Source organism: Passer domesticus, chromosome 7 (genome assembly GCF_036417665.1).
Source record: "Passer domesticus isolate bPasDom1 chromosome 7, bPasDom1.hap1, whole genome shotgun sequence".
Taxonomy (NCBI): Eukaryota; Metazoa; Chordata; class Aves; order Passeriformes; family Passeridae; genus Passer; species Passer domesticus.
Window position 1 is genome coordinate 42,419,926 of NC_087480.1, and position 23,097 is coordinate 42,443,022.

At 38.7% G+C, this 23,097-nt stretch overlaps 1 long non-coding RNA gene across 1 annotated transcript in view; it reads left to right on the forward strand.

Moving 5' to 3' along the window:
- LOC135304995 (uncharacterized) overlaps window positions 1–23,097 on the forward strand; it is a 657,910-nt gene that overhangs the window by 47,255 nt on the left and 587,558 nt on the right. Inside the window, exons 7-12 of the long non-coding RNA XR_010366252.1 lie at window positions 3,092–3,254; window positions 3,364–3,464; window positions 4,679–4,764; window positions 5,681–5,754; window positions 10,975–11,121; window positions 18,398–18,492. This is a non-coding gene — a long non-coding RNA (uncharacterized LOC135304995). The remainder of the gene's footprint in view (window positions 1–3,091; window positions 3,255–3,363; window positions 3,465–4,678; window positions 4,765–5,680; window positions 5,755–10,974; window positions 11,122–18,397; window positions 18,493–23,097) is intronic.

A 23,097-nucleotide genomic window follows, 5' to 3' on the forward strand; every position in this document is an offset into this window, starting at 1 on the left:
TGCCTTTCATTTTATACTATAGAGAACTTACAAGATGTTGAGTATAGAGACCTTACAAAGAAAACCCTGGTGGGCTGAAGTCTTTTTCTTTGTTCCTCAGCCCTCAGAGATTTCCTGCTCAAGAGTATTTGCAGTTAGATTTAAGACTTCCTAAAACAAAATATTAAGCTATGTAGGTTCATTGATTACAAAGATGATGCAATATTTGATAGTCCTTGCACAAAGATATTTCTGTAATTCCTTAGTCTGTAGAGATTCAAGATCCTGGCTGAGACATTGCTAATTTCTGGTAAATAGTTGACAAATTATCAAACTTAAAGCAAGGCTGCAGATTAAATCTTAGACAGATGACAGCAGTGAATGTGTTTGGACATCCTGTCCAGCCGTTGCATTCTTTCTTTTTTTCCCCCCCATTGTTTCCTAAACTTTCTTTGTCCAACTTATGATCTGTGTATTTGTCATAATTTAAATAAGGATAAATGCCTCTCAATGAGGTTAAGAGCTGATAACATATATTAATTAATTCTGGTACAAATTAGTCTTAATTGTCACTGCATTATGCTACCTGATATAATGGCATGTAGCTGTTTGGCAGCTCATGCAATGACTGAGAAGTGTGTTCATTGGCACAGATGCTCCATGCCAGGTGCTTATCCTCCATTGCAAAGGTCTGTGGTGCTGTGGTTGTCCTGTGTGATGGGGCCCCTCCCTGATCCTGTTATGCCACTTGCTTTTGGGGGAGTCTATTTTTCTTGGATGAAATTAGAGAAAATACTAGCACTCATGCAGCTTTGCCTGTGTTCTTGCTGGAGCAAAGGGAGGGTGCAGGCAGGGTGTGTGAAAGACCAGGTTCCACACGGGAGTGGGCTTAAACAGTTGGAGATGCTGAACTGTGGCAGTGGAGTGGGCATCCTCTGCACTCTGAGGGCACAGATGCCCATTTCAGGTCTTTGTGTTTGGGACCAGTTCCTCATTGTGCTGATAGTTCATTTTAGCTTAGTATTAAAGGAGGAAAAGATCAATCAGAAACATCAACTAAAGAAAAAAAAAAACTTTTATTGTTGTGGATTTCCTGTCTTTAAGGGACAGTGACCCTGCTTGATTCAATATTAGCTTTCAGATTGTTGTGGTGCTTTTCTTTTCCCCCCAGACTACTATTCTTATTCTTAAACTGCAGGTTATTTTAAGCGTATTGTTTTAAATTGCAGAGCATTTAAGACATTGTAGGCATATAGAATTAGCTTGGACAGTATTGAAGGTCACAGTATAGAGAACTAAATTACAATGACAGCTGGGTAGTCTGCATGATAGTCTTTTTATCTAGCTTATGTATCTGATTCAAGTCTTACTAACCAGTGTTTATTCTTTATTACACTGGTAATTACTTCAATACTTCAGCAGGGATGTTTTAAACTTATTTTTGTTCAAAAAATTTTTGTTTGAGCAAACATCAGATTTATTTGGTTACTCTCATCTAGTCAAGTTTAAATGTGTTTCCCTCACCATAAATTTTCCTTGAAATTAAGCTTTTCTGTTGTTTTGTTTTGTAATGCTGTAATAATCATTGACATGGTGATAGATGAACAAAAACACTGGAGGCATAGTCTTCATTTATTACATGAAGTTTGGGAGAAGATGGATCTGGACAAAGATGTAACTGATCCTAGTGTTGCAATTGATTTCAATTAATTGTAGCTTTAAAGACTTCTGACATTGTAGTAGCTTGTTAAAACAAAGTGCTGTGCTGTTCCTCATGGGCTTGGAGCACAGAGGCTGGCAGTGGATCTCTGACTTTCCCGGGCTTTTTGTGCAAAAGACACCTGAGTCTTCCCGCTCTGCGTACATAGAATGATGGCTCATGAGAAACATGCAAGCTGTTGCTTCTCACTCCTTCCTGGCAGGGTCTCACACGCAGTCCTGTCCACTCCCACACGGTGATCTGAACTGTGGCTCCAATTACAATCATGGTTATGTTTTCCATCACAAAGTTCTTGAGCATATTTTGATTTGTTAGTATATATTAATTATTTAATAAGCTGGTTTCAAAGTCTACTTAAAATCTAAATTTTACAATTGGCTACATGTCTGTAAATGGTACCTGTAATTGTTCAATAATTATTTGAAGAGCAAGGCAATTGGTATTCCAAACAATTGTTTTGTGAAGGTTGAAATCTAGATCCACTGAGAAATATGTAGAGAAAAAAACTGCAGATAGACTCCCTGGTGCTTCTCCTATAAAAAATTAAAGACAAAACAGAAAATGACGGTGCATAATTATAAAGAAATAGATCCATTTGTTAACAGTTCTATGGTGAAATTTTTTATTGGCACTAATAACAACATAAACATTTGCATTCGGCTGAAAGCAGGTAGTGATATTCATAATGTGGTCAAAAATGTCCCTGTAGAGTTCCCAATGAGAGGAGCATTGCTTTGAATAAAACCTATCAGGCCACTGAAGAATGTTCTGTTGCTATTGTGTACTTCATTCCCTTTTTTTTTCTTCTCTTTTTTTTTTTTTTTTTCCTTAAGTCCTATTCTTCTCTAAAATATTTTCCAGTATTAAGTTCTCCCACGGAACTGGAAGCTATCTTCCAAACATATTTTCTAATCTGTATTTTTAAACTGCCTTTTCAAGTACATAAATGCACATGCTACAATTTATTTACTCATTATTCCTAAAACTTTGAGTAGACTTTTTGAATGGAAGTAGAATAAATTCACTAAAGCATCTGCAAAATGAGAAGTGTTTAGTAAGTGGCTGGCTACTAATAAATCCCAGGAAAAACATGCGGAAATGAAATAAGATATTGATATAGAAAAAAGATGTAAGCAGCATCAGTACAGTGCAGTAGCTTGATAAATCTGGTTTGAAATAAAAAAAAGGAAGACAGTGCTCCTGAGAAGCAGAGCTGTAGCTGGGCTCTGTGGGTCTGGGGTACATGAGTTTTCCCATAGCAGGTCCACCTCCCAGCCTCCAGAAAGAGCTGGTGTCAAGAGCTGGGAGAAGTGATGTCCCTTTGTAGCAGAGAACATTGCACTGTGAATGCCAAGTGTTGATAACTCTGTATGTGCACCTATTTTTTTATAGTATGGGATTCCTTCTACTGAAAATCTTGAAACTCTGAAAATATTACACAGGCTTTGCAGTAGAAACTGTTATATGCCAGAAATTCAGCTGAACGCTTTTTGGATTTCTCTGTATGAACACCATGGAGATGATGTCTGTCACAATTGTACAGCTGCTGCAAGTGGTAATTTTCTAATCAGATGAAGCATAAGAAAAATAATTCCTTGTTACATACCTTTATGTTACTGCATTTAACTTCTTTTCATTACCATGTACATCTTTTCATTCTATAGATGGTGTGATAATTTCCAAAGTTGTTTGTGTCTGAAAATTAAGTGAAGTTGTGACATGCCTGGAACAGTCTTACTTCAGTGACCTAAACTACTCAGCTCTGGTAAATGTTCACAATAATAAAAGCTGCCTATGCAATGCCCAGTCATCACAAGTTACCCAAAACGGCTGTGACAGAGACACTGTACTTTAGTCCTGATAAAATTCGCAGCCACTGACTCTTTTCTCTTTTTTCTAGTTGTGATGATGTCTTTTTTCTCTATACTGTAGTTGCATTTGTGATTCTTGTAGCTGTTGTAGAAAGCAAAAGGTGAAGTTGTGTTCTAGGCCTGTTGTTTTCAGTAATCTTTAAGAAGATAGGGAAACTAGCATTTTTGTGTCAGAAGAGTATTTTTTCATTTGAAGGAGATCTGAAGAAACACAAAGGGATCTAGCATAGTAGAAGGAACCCGAACAGCAGATAAAACATGGAGAAAACAAAGGTAATTTTAGTAGTATTTGAGAGGTGTTTGAATTCTGTAAAAATGGTGCATTACTAAATATATTGTTTGAGAAAAGAATTATGAATTATCAACAACTATATATACGTTCCAATCATACAGAAAAATTGCGTGTAAATAGTGCTCATCAAGGCCAGTAGAGTGTTAAAATAATTTAGGACTACTGAGTCTGCAAGCAGTGTGTTAAACAGACCACTGATTTGCTTATAGTAAGCCAGCTATTAAGCAATTATTAATCTTTTAAGAACTGATATGGAATTAATGTAAAACATATCTGAGTCTCATCATGCTGGTGTAAAATAAGATTTATTGTAGTTTGTCAGGCGTTTTCTTCCTTCCCTCTCCCAAATGTTGAGAAGGATACTTTAATAGAGGAAAGAGATTTTAGACTTGCACATTTGGCTCTTTTTGTAGTCATTATTACAGGTAGGTTTAGTACTTTTGTAGGCTCCATCAATTGTCTAACTGTATTATGAAAAAATCATGTTTCTTGTTTGACAAAAAAACAAGGAAAGAGAGATGATGTATCAGTGTATGGGTACGTAAGTCAAGAACAGCTAACAGCCAAAGGGCAGTAACTCAACCAGAAATGGATATTGTAGTTCTCAGAGAGCAATTGCCTTGGCAGTTATTTCCCCTAGGAATGGGATAAAAACACTTCCAAAATACAGACACTTACCTATATGTGCTTCTAACCAGTTTGGGTTCTTCCAGCCTACTTAATTGTGAATAAAACCCAAGTTAAAAGATTAACCTGCTTTATCTTAACCTACCTCTTTTGAGACATGCACATAAATGTTTCTTTTCCTTTCCTTAGAAGTATTTTCCACTGCCCTGAGTCCGTTTCTTTGTTTGCTGCCCATCGTGCACAGCCCATGTGATGAAGAAAGCATCATGTCTGGGGTAATGTGGCTGGAAATCCAGTAAAAATGAGATGTGGAGTGGGGTGGGGAGGTTGGAGGGATGGGGAAGCCAGAGGAGCAGCAGCCTGTGGGGCTCAGAGCGGTCCTGCCGGGAGCTCCGGTTCCTTGTGCTGCCTCCAATGGAAACTGATCCAACCCATAAGGGAATGGAGATTTAGCAAGCTCGTATCTGCTCAAGTGCTGGACTCTGTGTCTGCTTTTATGATTGATTGGCCAGTGGAGAAGGCTACTGTAGAGAAATATGGCAGTGAGATGACATGAGATGAAATATTTTTTCAGTTAGAAGTGACCTCGTAATTCCCAAATGGCGGTATGAAGTGGTACTCCAAATGAATTATGTGGGGACATCCTAATGAGTAGGAGTTGTTTTGGATCAAGTTCTAGCCACTACAGAATTTCTAACCTTATGAGAAATGCATTTCCTATCACAATTCACCATACAAAATACAAAATTGAGCAAGCTTTGGATCTATAGCCAGCTTAGTTTAGTTGTCTATGGTGATAATGACTGGCAAATGAGGTTGAATACAACCATGGCATTCAAAAGTTTAGGCAATGTTCAAGACCATGCACTTTTTGTCCTTGCTGTAACTTTAGATCATAACAGGCTCTAAAACATATGTTCATTTCTTGCAGGTAAGGCTTGGGGTTTTAAGTACATCTATGTTTACTCCTGATGATTTTTTTACAATTACATTTTCACAGACTGATTAAGTCAATAAGAGTCATGCACAAATCATTGTCTTAGCTAGAAGATTGCTTAGCTGAGGTTTAGCTTCTGCAAGAGAACTTAAGGGCTGTTTATATACAAGTCACAAGACTAGTGGACACAAAATATAAAAAAATGTTAGTGACAACTTACTCAAATAATCTGCATTTTTTTTTTTATTCTACAGAGAGCACTGAAGAGTATAAGACTTTTTACTGTTCTGTCAGGTCTCTGCAACATGGTTCTTACGCTGAGATAGATGTAAGTACCTTGAAACCGCTTATGTAAAATAAGTAATTTCATAAAATCTGACCTTTATTACAGTTCTCTTCATCATGGTGACATAAGGAGGCTATGTTACCTGTCACTTTTATTAACTCACACAACTAGTCAGCTTGAGTGATGCTCAAAATTTCTCCTTCAAAAGGCTGTAGGAATGAAAAGGTTAAATGTAATTTTAAATGTCACTTTCTAGCAAAATACTTCCACCATGGGAAGGAAACATAAAGTAAGCAAAACTTGCTTAATTTGAAGCTTGGAGTGGACCCTGACATGACTATTTCAAATCCCTCCAGGTAACCTGGAAGAACTGCTGTAATTTCACAGCAAAATGTTACTTTTGCAAGACATGTACCAAGAGATGCAGTGTAAAGGAAAACTGATTTACAAGTATAGCTTTCCCTCATGATAAAGATAATGAAAGTTTTTTTTTGAAATTTAGTCTAGAAATATGCAATGCTTTATTTGAAATTATTTGCTGCCTTGGATAAATTATTGAGATGCACACTTTTTTCAATATAGAGAGCTAGAGGAGCACCAGCATTTTTTATATAGATAAGAGATCAAACTGCTTTCAGGCTGGACATTCCCAATACCATTGATGGCTGGAAAAAGAATGACAGAGGTTGTAAAACTTTTGACACTAAGGGGTTTTTTTTTTATCATAGTGAAAAGATAAATAAAATGATTAATGATAGATCCTAAAGCTAAGTGTAACAGTCCTGTTGAATATACCTCATACTTTATTGGTGACTCTTAAGTATTTGGGTTATGCCAATAGAGATACTGGTCCTCAGTCGAGGTTTTTCCAGAACAGAAATATGTCTAGTAGCTTTTCTGCTTGATAAGGTCTTGATGTCATGTTGCTTTTCAAGATTATTTAACTAAAAATCCTCTAAAATTAGTCTGTTCAGAGAATGTATTTGTCTGACGCCTGATTTGGTTGGCAAACACCTCTAAGAACACCAAGTCTGCCCCTTGGTAGGTTAGTGAAAGGTTATAGGCACTCTGACAGTAGTGGAGAATTGGGTTTTTAGAACTTTTAGATTTACCAACTTAAAATAGGCTAAGAGGTTTCAACTTGAATAAAGTAATGCAGAAAGTATGTGAGATTTATTGGGAAGTGCAAACCTGACCAGCTATACTGCACTGGCCAGACATATAGTTCATGTTGTAAGTAGTACCACAAAAAATGAGGAGGAGTCTGAATAATCAGCAGTTTTAGTCCCTTTTATATTTATTTAGAGCATTTTTTGAGGTGTTGAAGTGCTCTGAAAGTGTTTAGGTCAGGGGGCCTGGGGGACGTTGCTGCTGCCCTGGGTCCTGCACTGCTGGGAGCTCTGTGCTATGGTCGGGCTGGCTGAACATGTTCCAGAGTGGCATGGGCTGCTGGGCTGGGCCTAGCTTACTGCAGCAATGATCACCTGCAACTTTATTAACCACCCTGACTGTCACCACTTGAGAATGTGCCTGATTGTCCTTTCATGGCCCTGAATAATATTTTGTTTTACTATCTGAATTTAACTAGGCTATACTGGCATTTATATGTCTTATTTGTTCCGGAGAAATGCTGAGGGGAAAAATATAGATGTGTAGAAATATACCTTGAATTTATGATATACATTTACATTCTCTGCAGGGGTAAGATTATCTGGCTGTAATTACATAGTTCATCAACTGGCCACTGCTCGTGGGGCTTGCCTCGCCTACTGCTGAATGTGGGGACCTGTACATTAATTTTAACTCTGATGATGATTGGCTGTAGTGTTCCCTGTTGTCACTGCAACTGTGGAGATCAGGCCTGATGATATGCCACAAAATCAGTGACAGTTTGCATACAGACATGGTTTACTCAGGTCTCAGCACTGCCATTCTCAGAAGATGAGGAGGTATTGAACTGTCAAACTGAGACTGAGCAGGTGACAGCTGATGCATTTTAGATCAGCTGCCTTCATGACTGATTTAGTAAACCTAACTGAGAGCAAGCAGGCTGTTTCTCCTTCACTATTACACTCTTTAGAAAAATAAGACGAAAACGAAGCTGTGAAAATGTGGGGTTTTTTCATTTTTATACATTACCCTTTATTCCTTCTTTTCACTTTGGAACTTTTAGTGTAAGAATGATAAGGACGCAAGATCTGAGAGGATTTTTTCTATGGAATGAATTGAGGTAGAAAAGTATTTTTATCCTTTCCACAGCTCCGTGGCAATTTAACATCTGACTCTCAGTCAATCACTCTACCTGCTGTCTTCTATATATCATACAATTTCTTTAAATAGGTAATGCTGAAAATAACATAGACAAGCAACAACATGTGGAAACATGCAGTAAATACAAAATGTGTTTCCTTCTCTTCCCTGAATTGCTTCCTAATCTGATAGCATTGATTAAAAAATGAAGGTAATTCATAGTACACTGAGTTAGCCTAGGATGAAGCCATTTCACAAAACACAGCAAGGTTTTAGTAGGCAATGAATACAATGGTGAAGCAGAACAAGTGGCATTGTCATTGCAAGTTGGTGTTCATAGAGCTGATTGCTCTGCCACATAGGAATTAAATCTTCTAAATCTTCTTGTGTGTGCAGAGAGATGTTTTCAGTCATTTCTCTTGGATACCACTAAAATTTGAAGGACCTAACAGGGGTCTTAAATGGAAAACTCTTTCCTGTCCATTACAGAATGTCCTTTTGGCAGAATAACTGCATAGTCACAGAAGAGGGAGAGAAATTTTGTAGATGTCATTTTGTTGGCAGCATCCAGTTGCTCAGAGCATTTTTTTGTCTCTTGTGTCTGCTCATATGCAAAATAAAGGATGTGGGAAGGGATCTCTTCTCTACATCTCTCCTTTTCTCTCTTTTTGACTGAAATATTCCCCTCAGAAAAGCTCTGCTGTTGCTTCCTGTGGTCTTGGGAATGCTCCTTTGTCTGATTTGACTAGCAGAGAATACAGTGCATAACGTATACCTTGGGTTCAGAAGAAAAAAGATTTTTATGTCAAGAGAATTTCCTGCAGTTTTTCTTGAACACTTAAAAATATAAAGATGAGATGCTAATATGAAGAGTGTGAAGTATATTTCCAAGTTGATAATGCATTGCGTATATTTGTTTTCTGTGTGCTGTATTGTTTTTGAGAAATTGCATTTGGGTTTTTTCAATATGTTAAATACTGGAAAATTGGATCACTGGAGCAGTGAGTAAACTTTGTGCGTATAATGGCTGGAGATGTCCAAAACCTTCTGCATTTCTTTTATTTCCCCCCCAAAACTGCAAGCAGAAAATGAAAGTATTTATGCAGAAGTCACATAAATACTATTCTTTCTTCATCATCAGTGCAGCTGGGAGTGCATTATTTCTGGTGATGACTGGCATGTTCTCTCACCTCTTTGTCCTCTCCTCATGAAAATGCTTTGCCACTGCCGAGGAGCGCCGGTGTCGGACAAAGCGCGGAGTCCTGGGCTTTGCCTTTGGGAGGTCTGGGCGAGGCAGGGGCCAGCAAGGAGAGGAGCAGAGATGTGTTGGAGCACGTATGCCAGTCACTGAAATAAAGGTGATGACCCGGGGAGGTGACAGTGCCAAATCACTGTGTGGCTTAGTCCCAGATGGAGCAGTTCTCTAGTGGCTGTTACTGTTTTCTTGGTGTATTAAAAAGATGACTGGGGAGAGTGGTTGCAAATTGCTTTAGAAATCAGACTTATATATATGTATAATTAGTACTAAAAGCAGCCTTAAAAAAGTAATAAACCACAAAATACTTCACTATTTCCAGGTAAGTGTGTGCAGGGAGAAAGAGGAGCATTAGTTAAATCTCTGTTATATCTGCATGTTAGAGAAATGTCCTACCGTTCTTGCTGCAGGCTGACTTCCCTATATGTTCAAAATTCACTTCAATATTTATTGAAATTTAAGATTCTATTATTGAATATAGTGACACAAAACAACATTCCAGCAGAATGTTTGCTCCACAGACTCTGTGCTACCAGTCCTGCAATATCAAAAAAGAACCCTATTTGGATTATAGAGAACAATAATGTTATCAGGGGGATACTTGTGAATTGCATTCTATCAACTTCTGTGATATTTATTTCAACTATATATGTAATTTGTACATTCTGATTCTTTGCAGGCTTCTTGGTTTTCCTTTAAGTTATTCCAAAATATTCCATTTTTATTTGTTGGTAAAGTATCTTTCCCTATCTCTAATGGATTTATTAAATCCATACCTCATGCTGTTGTCCCTATACACTGGTCCCCAAATGCTGCTTTACTGTCAGTGCTATTTTTGTGTGAGTTGTGGGACCAGATACTACAGTCCTGTCACTTAAATCAGGAAGACAGCCTGGTGCTGGGCTTGAGCCCTCATGGCTTGTCATGATTCAGCATTCCTGCCATCAAGGGAAGGAGATAAACACAGCAGTGAAGGGGGCAGAGGGTGCCTTAATGAGAGTTGTTAATGAGGGGAAGGCATTTTTCATTTTAATGGTGCAATAGAATTTTCCCCCCAATTCCCTTTCTTCCTTTACCTCTGTGTATAGTTTATTACTCAGAAATACACACTTGGGATTAAGTTACCTGGAGAGATGTAGTGCACACCTGGGCTACAAGTACTTTGTTTCCAGGAACATGCAGAGGCAGAGGTTTATCGAGGGTGTGAAGCTCAGGGGGCATGAAATGGTGGGGTGAGCTTCCCCTCTCGATGTATTAATTAGCATACCAATTACAATTAGAGAGAATGGTCTGCTGAACCCTTGCTGGTGGCATCAACAGTGATTTCAGCTTCTCTCATGTTGTCTTTCTATACAAAAGCAGCAAGAGAGTGCAAAACCAAAGGTATGTTGAGGGATGGGGTAACCCCATCAGATCAAGGTGTTTCCATGGCACTACTCCCCAGCCCAAGTCCTTACGGGCATTGTTAGTGGAATATGGACTGCAGGCATCCCTTTGCTGTAGGGCGGATATTTGTGGAACTTGCTTGGGAAAAAGAGACAGAAGTTCATTGCATTTGCAGAATGATAGATTTAGACCTTGCTCTAAAATTATCAAGTCACTTCAACCTCCTTGTATTTTACTCTATAGGCTTGTCATTTTCAACCTTTTTTGATCTGTGAACCTCTCAACCTTTTCCACAGAAGATACAGATCTCTCTATAGTAAGTCAAAGCCCCACTGACAATCAGCTTGAATTTTTAATATTTTCTTTTCAAGTTATCCTTCCAGATATCCCCAGACCTTGAGTGCTTGGTGGACTACATTGTGAAAGCCATTGCCCTGAGGTACCAGTCATGCTGAACTGAGCTGAAAGCTACTAAAAGTTGAAGATTCTGGCTATGAGAAAATATCTATTCTGTTGAGGTAAAAGTGGTGATTTTGATATTGAGAGCTCATACTGTTATCTTTGACAATATTTATAATAATTTTGAATTTTTCCTTTGCAAATTTTAAGCAAGCTGAGTCTTGGACTCTGGTGTTTGAGTGCCCAGCAGTGAGAACAGAAAGCAAGTACAGAGGTAGCTGGGGGTGGGGTGTGAGTGATGATTCCCTCAACAAAGCAGTAGCATGTCACAGCCCCTGAAAGACCAGAAATTCAGGTTTTGCTCTATGATCCATTGAAAAATGAAGCAGATTTTCTGTGAGGAGTTAGAAGTTTGTTGAAAGAAACACATTTCAGGAATCAGTGTTTCCTGACTGAACATGCATTTGGTTAGTCTGTGTCACTCAAACTGAGCTGCAAGCTCAGATGTCCCAGGTATTTTAGCATCGAGCCTGAAGTTACTGGTAGAAGGCTGGCTAGAGAAGCAATATGGAAAGGGTAGTGGTGACAGGGAGATGAAGTCTGATGGGATGGTGCTGAGCAAATAATTCTAATTATTCAATGAACTGACTTTTAAAATTACTGTAGAATTCTGTGAAAAATAAGGGGCACATAAAGTCAGCACAGGAATCAGCCAGCTAGGCAAATATCAGGCTTTTATTTTTCACGGTTTAATTTTCTTTGGAAACATGCTTCCTAGGAGAACTTATCAACAAAGACAGCAACTATTTCATTTTGCCCACAGCCAAAAAATAATTTTTTGTTTGTGCTTATGTCTGGATCTCCCTGCTGGCTGTGAGCCTTCCTTTGAGTGTCTAGGCAGGGACAAGTTAGAATTATATGGTGCAGAACACCTGCTTGCTCCAAGATGCTAAACTGCTGCTTAATAGAAAACTTGATGTCTTACTGGTGTAGTTCTCAATATGAATTTACTATTTCTTTGACTCCTGGCTGTGTGTGATGACTTCTGTAATAAGGAGGAATGTCTAAAAATCAATGGAAAGCTATTTTAAAATTTTCACGCATGAATTGCTATGTGTGCTTGGCATAGATTCTCAAACACAGTCAGAGCAAATTAATGGAAAGAAAAGGATGCTGGCAAGGAGGAGGTGCATCAAGGAAGTTTGGATTAGATTATGCTAGGTAAAGCCTTTTAAAGCAGCATAGGAAGCCAGTGGTATTTTTTTGTTTGTTTTTAAGGAATATTTCTTTTCCTGTTTGTACTTAAGCAAGTCCTAGAAATCAGAGTAGAGTCAAGCACTTTTAAACTTTTGGGATCTTGAAGAAGAAGCTGGCAGTGAACCATGTGCATTTTATCAGCCAGCTTGTTCCAAAACTCTGGGGTCTACATAGGAAAGCAGATTTGCTTTTTAGTTTTCTGGCAGACAAAGATGGATTGCCTCCTTTACATGGCCAAAGGGGGAAGAGAGATTCTGTTTAAGGGGGCAATTTGTTTGGTTGTCTTTCTTTGACTGGAGCTGTGCTTTTAGGAAAAGGGAGAAGCTATGATAGCTGACATAGGCTTCTTGGAAAAACATTATATGGAGCCTGCCAAGATGTGGGGAGAGCAATGACACTGACATAGACTGGTTCCACGCCTGGGGAACTTGAAAGAGAAAGTATTGAAGTGTCTAGCATTTGCTATTAGACAGCAGCTTTTGGAGGTCTGTGTAATGTAAAAACCTTCATTTTAGTAATGTCACATTGAAGTTTCTTTTGCCTCAGAGGAACTACTGCTAACAATATTAACATTAATATCTGTACTTCTTAAAGGAAATCTTTTGTACATTGATGCCTAAGTTTGTGATGGCTTTTTTCTGTTTTATGATTCCCATAAGTTGTGCTCAGATTTAATTTAGTTTTTGAAATGTACCTACAACAGTGTACAAAACAAAAAATATTTAGGCAAATTACTAACTGCATTTTTGAGTGGTCTATATGTGCTCATGTAAATACACACAGAAAGTGAATATTTGCAGGAACAATGTTTTGCACTCATAGTCAAACCTTGTTAATAGAAAGGACTGCAACCAACTATCTTTGAATTTCAGCTGTGGGCTTGGTAAGGAAAGATAGATTTAAAAAAATGATGTGAGGGGGGAAATAGAAATAAAGATAAAGGATAAAAGAAAAGAGTAAAGAGGAAGGAGAAGCAGGTAAACAGAACACTACCTGAGGAGAGAGTTTAGGTCTCCCAACAGCCTTAGTGGCATTTCATAAGGATTAAATTATGTTTTAAATATTGCATGATGAAAGGTATTTCAGCATTTAAGAAGCAGCTTTTGGAAATAAAATAATATTGATGTGGTACTTCATCTGTTTTCTGCAGAAATGAAATAGCTACTGATTCACTTGTACAGCATCTTCCTGCACTAGTGGGAATAGACCTCAGGAGTTAATTAGTTGGTTTTGTGCTTATCCAGAGTGGGAGAAAACTAACTGCAAGTCTCCACAGGGTGCTGGTAGCTCTCCTTTCTTTAGGGATTTTTCTGATGTTTTATAGGTAGAGGACAAGCTTGGCAAAGCCAGGCATGTTTTATGGGAGTAAGAGAGATGATGGCTGTCTTGGTCAGCTGAGGTTGATCTTGTGTTCCTGAATAATTTCCTATCCATACCCCTAGATGCCAAAGTGAACTGGCAGTTCAATAACTGTTGCTGAGCTTCAATATTGCTAGTCAAGGTTTAATGTAATACTTGCTAAAATTATTAAAGTCGAGTGCAGACAGAATACATGTGTTACATTAGAAAAATGTACTTGTGTATACATGTAGCTTCCTGGTTTTTGCTATGTTGCTTGTTTAATGCATATGACTTTTTTTAAAACAAGGAGAAATATTCTAGGAAAAAAAAATCCTTGCTGGGTCCTTTTATTATGGGCCTTATATCAAATTGTGTACTGGCTATGGAAGTATTTTCTTTTAGGAAAGTGGAAATTCCACAGGAATTTCAATCGAAAGGAAGTCCCATTCTGCTGCTCCACTCTCATCTGCCAGAAGCTGGAGGGGGGCCAGTGTGCTCACCACGATGTGTGAGTGCTCAGTGATTGTCCAAGCCAGAGACAGGAGAGGCATTTACTGGGCAGCTTCCAGCCGGGCTGTGCCCGGTGGGCTGCCTTGGCCAGCATAGCTCAGGGAGGCTCAGCACAGCGTCCGAGTTCCCAAGCAGCTGCTAGCCACAGGCAACCTAAGCAGGCTCAAGTGATATCAGCTCTTAGTGATTATCAGCTCTGTGATTTCAGCTCTTTAGCTTGCTGGTGCCACAGCAGATGCCAGGAGAGAGAGGAGAAGCGCTGTGTGAGGTTCCGAAGAATTCTTTATTGGTGTCTTCCATGAAGGTTCTCAGTGACAGCTCTTCTGCTAAACCAGGCAGAAGAAGGGGTTTATATACCCTACAGGGGTTTTTGAAATTGTCCAATAATAAGGGTCAAGGGAAGGTGACCTATAGGCTTACAGAGAGATAAGCAGGGTCCCAAAGGTGGAAGAGAGGGGCTGCTAAGGCCCAGTCATCATGACTCGGCATTTCTTAGCTCAGGCTTCTGACCGCCAAGGAGGCCTTGCAGGCCCTGGGCCTGCTACAGAGAGGCCAGCTGCGTGCTTGAAGTGACAGGAGTTATTTGATAGGGTGGCTGGTGCAATTGTCCTGTGACAGCTCTGCCCATTCCCAGTATGCAAAGAGGCTAAGGAAGTGGCCTGACATGTCATCAGGAGCTGGCACTAGCAGTGCCATGTGGTGACAAATGGAGCTGTTTTGGCCGGGTCTTTGCTCCTCTGTGTGAATGAGCTGTAGGTGCACACAGGGCTGGTGCTTAGTTTCCTCTCCCTCCTTACAGCTGTCTATTCCTTATTGCAAGCTCTGGTTTCAAGGCACAGCTGCAAGACAAAAAAAAATAAGCAGCAGATTTGTGATATAGGACCATAGACTTATTTTTTTGAGAATCTTTTCTGAGCAGTACTTGCACAAAGGTACTGTTAATTTATAATATTTTGGGAAAAGTCGTTAGCTGGAGAGAAGTGCTGTCAGTAAATGTATTTTTAACTTGCAGTCTTAGTCCTTTATTTTTCAGCTCTATTAAGTACTTTCCCCAAATCCCTAGTTACACAGTTCAAAGAGATGAAGCTATTGGATTATTGTCTCTTTCCTGTCAAGGAGCCTACAAAATTCTTTCTAGAGCCTAAGTGTAGCCTCTGTTAAATAGAATGTTTTGGTGGTGCACTTTGCAGCGTATGTGCATAGCACCTGTGAATGTAATTGTTGAAAACTACATTTAAGATAGAAGTTCTTGCCATGGTAGTATCTTCGGTATCTTAGGTTGTAGCCAACATTTTATTTAGTTAGGTTTCCTGAGGAAAATTTTCACTTCTCATCATCCTAGCCATCTAACTGTTCTTAAGCTTAGAAAAAAGAACTTGGCTACCAAGCAAATCCTCCTACCATTTTCTTGATGAGAGTTTCTTCTGCAGACAAGGAAACAGAACCAATACAAATACCTGTGGGTTGGGGCCGCTGGTCGTTGATCAGCACTGCTTTGAACAGGGCACAGTACAAATGTCCAGCAAGAATAATCTCTCCGTGGCTTTTACAAATACATAACAATAATGCATAGAAAATACATCTGTTTTCTGAACCTATGTTCCTACATTGTGTCTACAGACAAACGAAATGTGTCAGGCAGCCTTGCAAAAAGAAGTAAATCCATGCCGAATTCACAGAATTCTTTGTATCTAATGAGAAAATTTTTACTTCTTTATTTTCCTTCTCAAGTCCCTTAATTGGGAAAATAGTCTTGTAAATTCAATTGGTTTATGTAAGAGAAGATACAATACCAATCAAATGTAAAGTTGAAATGCGTAAAATGTTTTATTTAATGAATCTATGGAGAACACTTATTGCTACTAGCATCAACTAATCATGAGCTCAAAGTGAGGCCTGAAGGGAGGTTCTCAGGCTAGTACTAAATCTGTCAGATTAGCAAAAATACTTGTAATTACATAGGCTATTGAAGGAAATTATTAAATTTGGAGTTATGGAACATTGGAGATTTGATAGACACTTTACTAGCAAATTCCTGCATTTACTAGGCTTCCAAATTTTCAACGAGTTTAAACAGAGTTGTTACACTGCAAAGGAAATCCTAAAATGCAGGAGTAATAAGATAGTTTTAATTTTTTCTCATTTGATTACAATTTCTTTTCCATTTCTTGTCTCTCCCTAAATAGCATAATAAAAACATTTTTTCAGGTAAAATTTTCCACATATACAGCATCAAAAGATCAGATTCTGTATTAACCTCAGAAAAATTTTAGCATTGGTGTTATTGCTGAAAAGTGACCCAAAGAAATGTGAAACAGGAATTTTTTTCTTGTGATGGTTTGTCTACCATGACAACATATAAAAGAGATGAGAACAATTTTGTTTTTTCTTTTTGAAATGAAATATCTCTTTCTGAGAACACAGAGAAAAGATTGGCTATGGCCCCAGACTTTAAATGAGAAACAAGGATGATTAATCTCTTTAAAAAAAAAAGACTCGTTCTTTGAATAACATGTTTGATTTTCAGTGAAAGAACTGTCGAATAAAAATCTAAGCACTTTCAACAATTTCAACACTATTTTGAAATTTTAACTAATCTCATGTTATGCTGGCTGTTATAATTGGATTGCCTCTCTTGAGTTTTCTAGGAAGAGCGTAAGAAACAAGAATAATTTTTCTGGTATGATAAAAGATATAACTGCCCTATCACATTACTTCATCCACTTTTTGCTGCCAGATTAGCTATAAAAGCAAAAACTACTTTAAAAGAAAAAGCATTTTATAATAATTTGTACTTTCTTCAAGTTTTTCTTTGAGAACAATATACATCTTCAGTAAATTCCTCATCCTCTGTTGTGTTGTGCAACCATCTGCTTATCTGGTAAGCTATGATGAGTTTGGAGTAGTGCCACTTATTTAATTGGAATTTTAATTCAAATGATAAGGCAATCTTGATTTTTGTATGTATATCACTTGATTTTTTGTATAAGTATGTTAGGGACTCATTTGATGGTCTCTTTTTGTGTTTACTGGATACATGTGTGTGACATTTTTATTAATGGTAGTATATATTATGAATTCTAGCATTATTTTACAAACTACCCACTCCTCTGTTGTAAAGGCAAATATTAAAGGTCAGGAAATTCAGTAGTAGGTGGAGTCAGAAAGCTCAAACTGATGCTCACAATGCACCTGGTGCCCTGAGATTAGAACAACAGTGTGGAGAGAAGTGGTAGCAGGGGGCTTGGCAGCTTTGAGATCTCTGCTGGCATCCAGTGATCTTTCACTATAGGACAATCTTTTCAATCAATGAGCTGCCAGGTAGGCTGTACATTTACAGAGGGGGGATTTGTTCTCAAATGATGCCAGCACGAGGTCTTTGTTTTGTTGTTGTTGTTTTTGTGTTTGGTTTTTTTTTTTTAATCAATACAGTTCTGAGTAGAGATGCAATTAAGCCAGCCTAAGAATGCCTTTAGCAGTATGTTCTGCTTTCTAAATGAACGTGACTTATAGCCACATTATCATATAGTCTATCTACTTCAAACTATGCAGAGTTCTTTAGAAGCCTTGGAAGCAGTGTGAACTCCAGCTACAAGCTTTTATTGCTGCTTCAAAGATCAGTTTTGTGGCTTTTACTGTTGCACCTGGAATTTTGCCTTCCATCTTACCTCAAAAAGGCAATCACCGATAGGTGTTTTGGGAGTAGAGAGCAAATGTGCAAGGAAGAACAGGGCAAGAAAACAGAAGTCTGGTGACATAGCCCCTGGCGTTTCCTTCATCAGAGCTTCTCTCCTCCTCTCTGTGGTGTAGCAGAACATTCTTAACTTCTTGAGGCTTGCAACAAAGAGCATTTCTCTTGTATTTGCTCCTTTCTAGACGTTCCCTGAACCCAAGCTTTTTGAGCTGTTTATGTGAAATATGAATGTAAATACACCACTGTTGGCTTCAGAATCAGATTTTCTACTTACTTTTCCATACCTGAAAGGTGTGAAGATACAAATAATTCCCTGAATCTACAAAAAAGCTATTTATACATGCCTAACTTGGTAGCAAGTGCCCTCCAAGAATATTAAGTGGGGTAAAATATTTAATCCAAATAAATATTAGCTAAAATACCTAGAGAATTTGAAACTCAAAGCAGCATGTCTATATAATGTACCTGATACCTTCTAAAATTGCATTTTCTAAATGGTGGTGTCTAATCAATGTGTCTACTTTGGACGCTTGTCTTTTTTTACATTTGACATGATACAATCAGTGAAAAAAAACCTGTCCTCTTCCTCCTAGGAGTCTTAAAAATTTACCTGTGGGACAAGAAAACCAGATCGAAAGAGGTAGATGGAACAGTAAGAAGAAAATGTGAAAGAGCATCCTAGAACAAGGTATCTTGTGTCCAATAGTTTTGTTTTGCTTTGTTTATATAAGCTTTTCTAGTTCTAGATTCTGTTTTCAGGAAATTTTAATGCTTAATGTGATTATTTACAGATGATCGTTTATTTCATTTCATGCATTTTCTTTCTCTGGAAAGGTTTATAATGGAAAGTGCTGCTGTACTCCTTTTGAAATTCTGCTTTTTCAGACTTACTTTCTGCTTCCCATCTCTATGGAAGTATCAATGTATCTCACTGAATGTTACTTAAATAGTAATTGATCTTTTATACCTGTGAGCCCCCTTTCTGATAGCCACCACATTTAGGGCCATTGTGAAACCTTTTTGAACTGATTATGTGGTTCCAATCAGTTCTGCACTGAATTGCCCAGAGTGCCAGCTGATGGAGTAGCCATGGTTTAGAGGTCAGTTCTCATGTCATTGACAGCAGCTACACACTGGCAGGCAGAGGCTGGTTTGGCCCTTCGTGATGAATTTGGGTTATTTCTTATTTTTGTATTTCAACCTTCATCTTTTTGTTTGAGACTGTTTTGTACCTGTTCCCAGATGATTTTTATATTCAGTACAAGTTCTTGCTGCGATCATCTCACTCTGAATGTCTCTTGCTGAATGAGACTTCAGTAACAGCTATATCTTTTTACACTTTAAATGTGAATTTCAGCCTTGGTTAAGCAAGAAATTAATTCTGCCCCGCCTTCTATACCAAACCTGCCAAATGAATGGCTATTAACTCTGGATTATTAAACCCCCAAAAGCTTTTCTGAAGCTTCTGGGAGCTGACCTGGAACTTCCTTTATGAAAGGGAATGAAAAGAAAATCAGAAGCTGCAGAGGACTTTTTTGGCTTTTCAAATTATTTTTTTTTTTAGCAGGAGGAGTAGGAGTAGAGGGGAGTGCAGTATGTAAATATCAGAATATATTTTCTTCTGGTTTAGTTTTTGTTTCCTCAGGTTTCTGGCAGGACTGGCTACTGTTGCTTAGTCCATGATATTTACTGTTGGCTTTCTTTGTCTGTCCTGTTACTGGTAGGTTTTCAAGATCTCCCTAAAGACAGGTTAGATGAACTGACAGTTTGCTGGTTGTGGGCAGTTTTCCCCTCAGGCTTGTGTTTAACACAGTAAACTTGTTTTCAGGGGTTGGTTTGCTTGTTTGTGTTTGGCTTTTTTTCCCATGTCACTCATTGCAGCTGGAATAATTTTCTTTGTATATTCTGGTTTTTTAATGTTGGACACATATTTAAGAGAGCAAACAAGTAAACCCTCTTCCAAAGAGAAGTAAACAGGTTCCCAGAGCCCCAAGACCTGCAGCTGGGCATTCTTGCTTGCTGGGCTCAGCACTGCAATGGGTGTGAGCACCTTCCTGTCTTTTAACTGCCTGGAACCAGCTCCTTGGCTCTTGTGAACTGATGGTCTGCTCTGCAGATTCTTTCCTTCTCCCACTTTGCCTCTCCACTATTGCAAGAATTGCTGTGCTATTCTGAGTGTAACTGGAAATACTATTTATTTTGAGGACAAAGTAACCTACATCTAAGGTAGATGCATCCTCTACAGGCAGACTAATACAACAGTGATATTTAACAGGTACCAAGATAATTGACTGGTGCAATTAATTATAGACAGAAATAAGTAGAGACAAATAAAATATATACTCAAATCTGTCAAGCATGCTTAACACTAAAATTACTCAGCAAAGCAGAGCGGGGAATGTTTTGGGATGTTTGAGGAGGGCTAATCTGTATTATCTAGTTGCTGTTTTATCTATTTGCTAAGCCTTTTACACAGAGATACTCACTTTTCTCTTTATTTATTAAACATTTGGTTATCCCTACTGAATGTTGGTACACTGTAAAACCTTCTGTATACAAGGTAAGATGGGTGTGCTGATTGAAGGCCTGAAGATTGACTGAGCTGGAGCATTCTCAAGGCTTCAAGAAAGGTTTTTACTTGACGTGCTTTCCCGCAGGAGTTCACATTTGCTGTTTTATCTCTGGGAGTGAGCTTAGTGACAGACACACACTGAGAGTCGGGGAGAAATGCCATGGGAGCTACTTAACAGCATTCAGATGCAGAGATGGCATTTGATTCCCAGGCTTCTTTGCTGCAGCCGCTTTATAAGAAATCTAAATCAGGAAACTCTACAGGGTATCAGGAAAGCAGACCTCTGATCTGTGAGCTCACGCCATTAAAAAGCAGAGTCTGGCTTCTGAAACAATAAACAGATCTAAATGTTATTTTGGAATAGCTCCTGTTTATTTTGGTGGAGTCTGTGAAGTGGTAGAATTGCAGGTGTGTGGACACACCACCGTGCGTGGTAGAACCATGAGAGTTCTCCGACAAGGTGTTAACAGGTTGTCTGACATACTCATTGTAGCTGCTTCCATTTCATGTAGTCTAATTCCTACATGTTGTTCAGGTAAAATGTTCTGGATGTGTTTAAAAGCAAGTGCCAGTCTTTTGAAACAGTTCCCAGTACCTGCGTTACAGACATCAAATATTCTTTTAGAGATAGCAGAGCTTGAAATATTTCTTTTGCATTTTAGTTTTTATGCAGTCATTTAAATTTGTATTTATAAATATCTGGAGGTGAGTAATTGAAACTCCTCAGCAATCCTTTTTCTTTCCCTTGAAAAATCCAAAATGCCTTGTGAGTAGACATGCTAATGCTGTGTTGAAACTTTGCCTATCATTCAAGGAAAAGGTAATTTTTTTGTGATTCTTTTGGCACAGTGAAAGTAAGAAAGTCATCAAAAATAAACATAAAAGCACAAGACTAGATGGCAAAAGTGATAAAAATGTAAGCACTGCAGCTGTAAGATAACACACTCCCTGATGTCAGAACTGTGAATTGTTGATGAAGTTTGAAGTAATTCTATTTTGCATAATATTTTTAAATTCTCATCTAACACAATTGCTTTAAATGTGGAAACTTTGAAATACAAATAATTAACCTCACCTTCCAGACTAGATGCTTAAGGTTAAAAATAATAGAAACATAAATCTTGTGTAAGTCTTATTAGAAAAGAAATATCTGCACTATCTGAGTTAGATTTCTTTCAACCAAAACTCCTATTCTGAAATGCTACCGTTCTGACAGTGTGACAAATTGCTGGAACAAATGCTAAATAGTTAAATGGACAAGTGATGGATGGCCTCATAAGCCTTGCAGGGCAGCCTGTGTAAGATACTAATTGGTTCTGTGGAACTGGTTTTGGTCAATAAATTCACTTGAGATATTTTTTTGTATGTGTGTGTTAGATATCTTTAAAGAATGCAGTCTTGTAGGTGACAAACCACTTGCAATGTATTAGGCCACCAACAACTTTATTTTGTCTGCTCTACAATCTACCTTCTTTCAAGGATATAACCTACTAAAAATCTATTATTGATGCATTGCTGTCTCTCAAATGCTTCTGAATTATGAGTTTATTTGGAAGCCTCCAGAATTTTCTGATGCTAAAAAATGTCCACGTTAAGTTTTCCACAGTGTTTGCAATTGCTCCTTTTTTTTTTTTTCTTTTCCTTCCCCTGGAATAGATTCTGCCACTATTGCTCACTTTGAGCAATATATTCTACTGCAGAGAGCCTAAATATTAGTGTACTCCCCTCGTAAAAAATATTGCCAAGGTGAGAAAAGGCAGTCAGACTCTGGACTTTGGGACCTGTTGCAGAAAAGAGTTGAGCCACCAATCTTTGAACTGAACTTGGAGATAAGGAAGTAGCTGCGGAAGGGTTTTCAGGATTCTCACTTTGAGTTTAGTCTCTAGCTGCTCCCTGTTCTACAACCCCTGCACTTCCCCGAGCTCTCTTGGCTGAGCCATGGTTCATGGTGTCTGTAGCCCAGGGCAGCCCTGTCCTGACGGGGCTTGCAGGCTGAGCTGCAGCCTACACTGAGCTCCGGGGCCTGCAGTGCCAGAGGAGGCTGCAGTGCTCACTGTGGTGGCCGAGCCACAGCCCCTCCAGGCTGGTCCCCAGCCTGTCCCTGCATCCCTGCTCGGCTCCGTCTGCTCCGAGGCACGGCTGGGATGCAGGGTGCTGGCCGAGGCAGAGATGCTGTCACAGGCAAAACCCCAGCTCTTTCACTGCTCCAAAGTCTGGAAGAGAAGCTCGTTGCTATTGCTCTGGTCCTGCGTAGATCAGCTGCAGGGGTGAAAGAGCAATGCTGTTTCCCAGCGATGTGTGCTTCGTTTTGGACAGCTCCCTTCCACAGCCTGGCTGCTGCAAACCCCGTGTGAGACTCCTGCTCTGCACAGCATTGCACAGCCCATCCTGGGACCTGCTGTCTTGACATCATCTCCAGGCATTGAAAAGACAAGCCCTGAAGCAATTGCCTTTCAAGTCCTTCAGTCCTTTGTTGAATTTGGACCTAAGTGATTTCAGTGGAAATAAGAGATGTAGAGTTGTTGGTTTCTTTTGTTTTAGTTTCTGGGGTTTTTTTTGTTTGTTTGTTTGGGTTTTTTTAATTGCCTTTTTTTTTTTCCCTCTCACGTTGGTTTGTTTGTTGGGTGGATTTTTTTCTTTTTTAAAAATTGTCATTAATGCTAAGTAGAATTTGTTTTCCATGAATGCTAAAAAAAACCCCAGAGAACCAAAGCCAGCCTC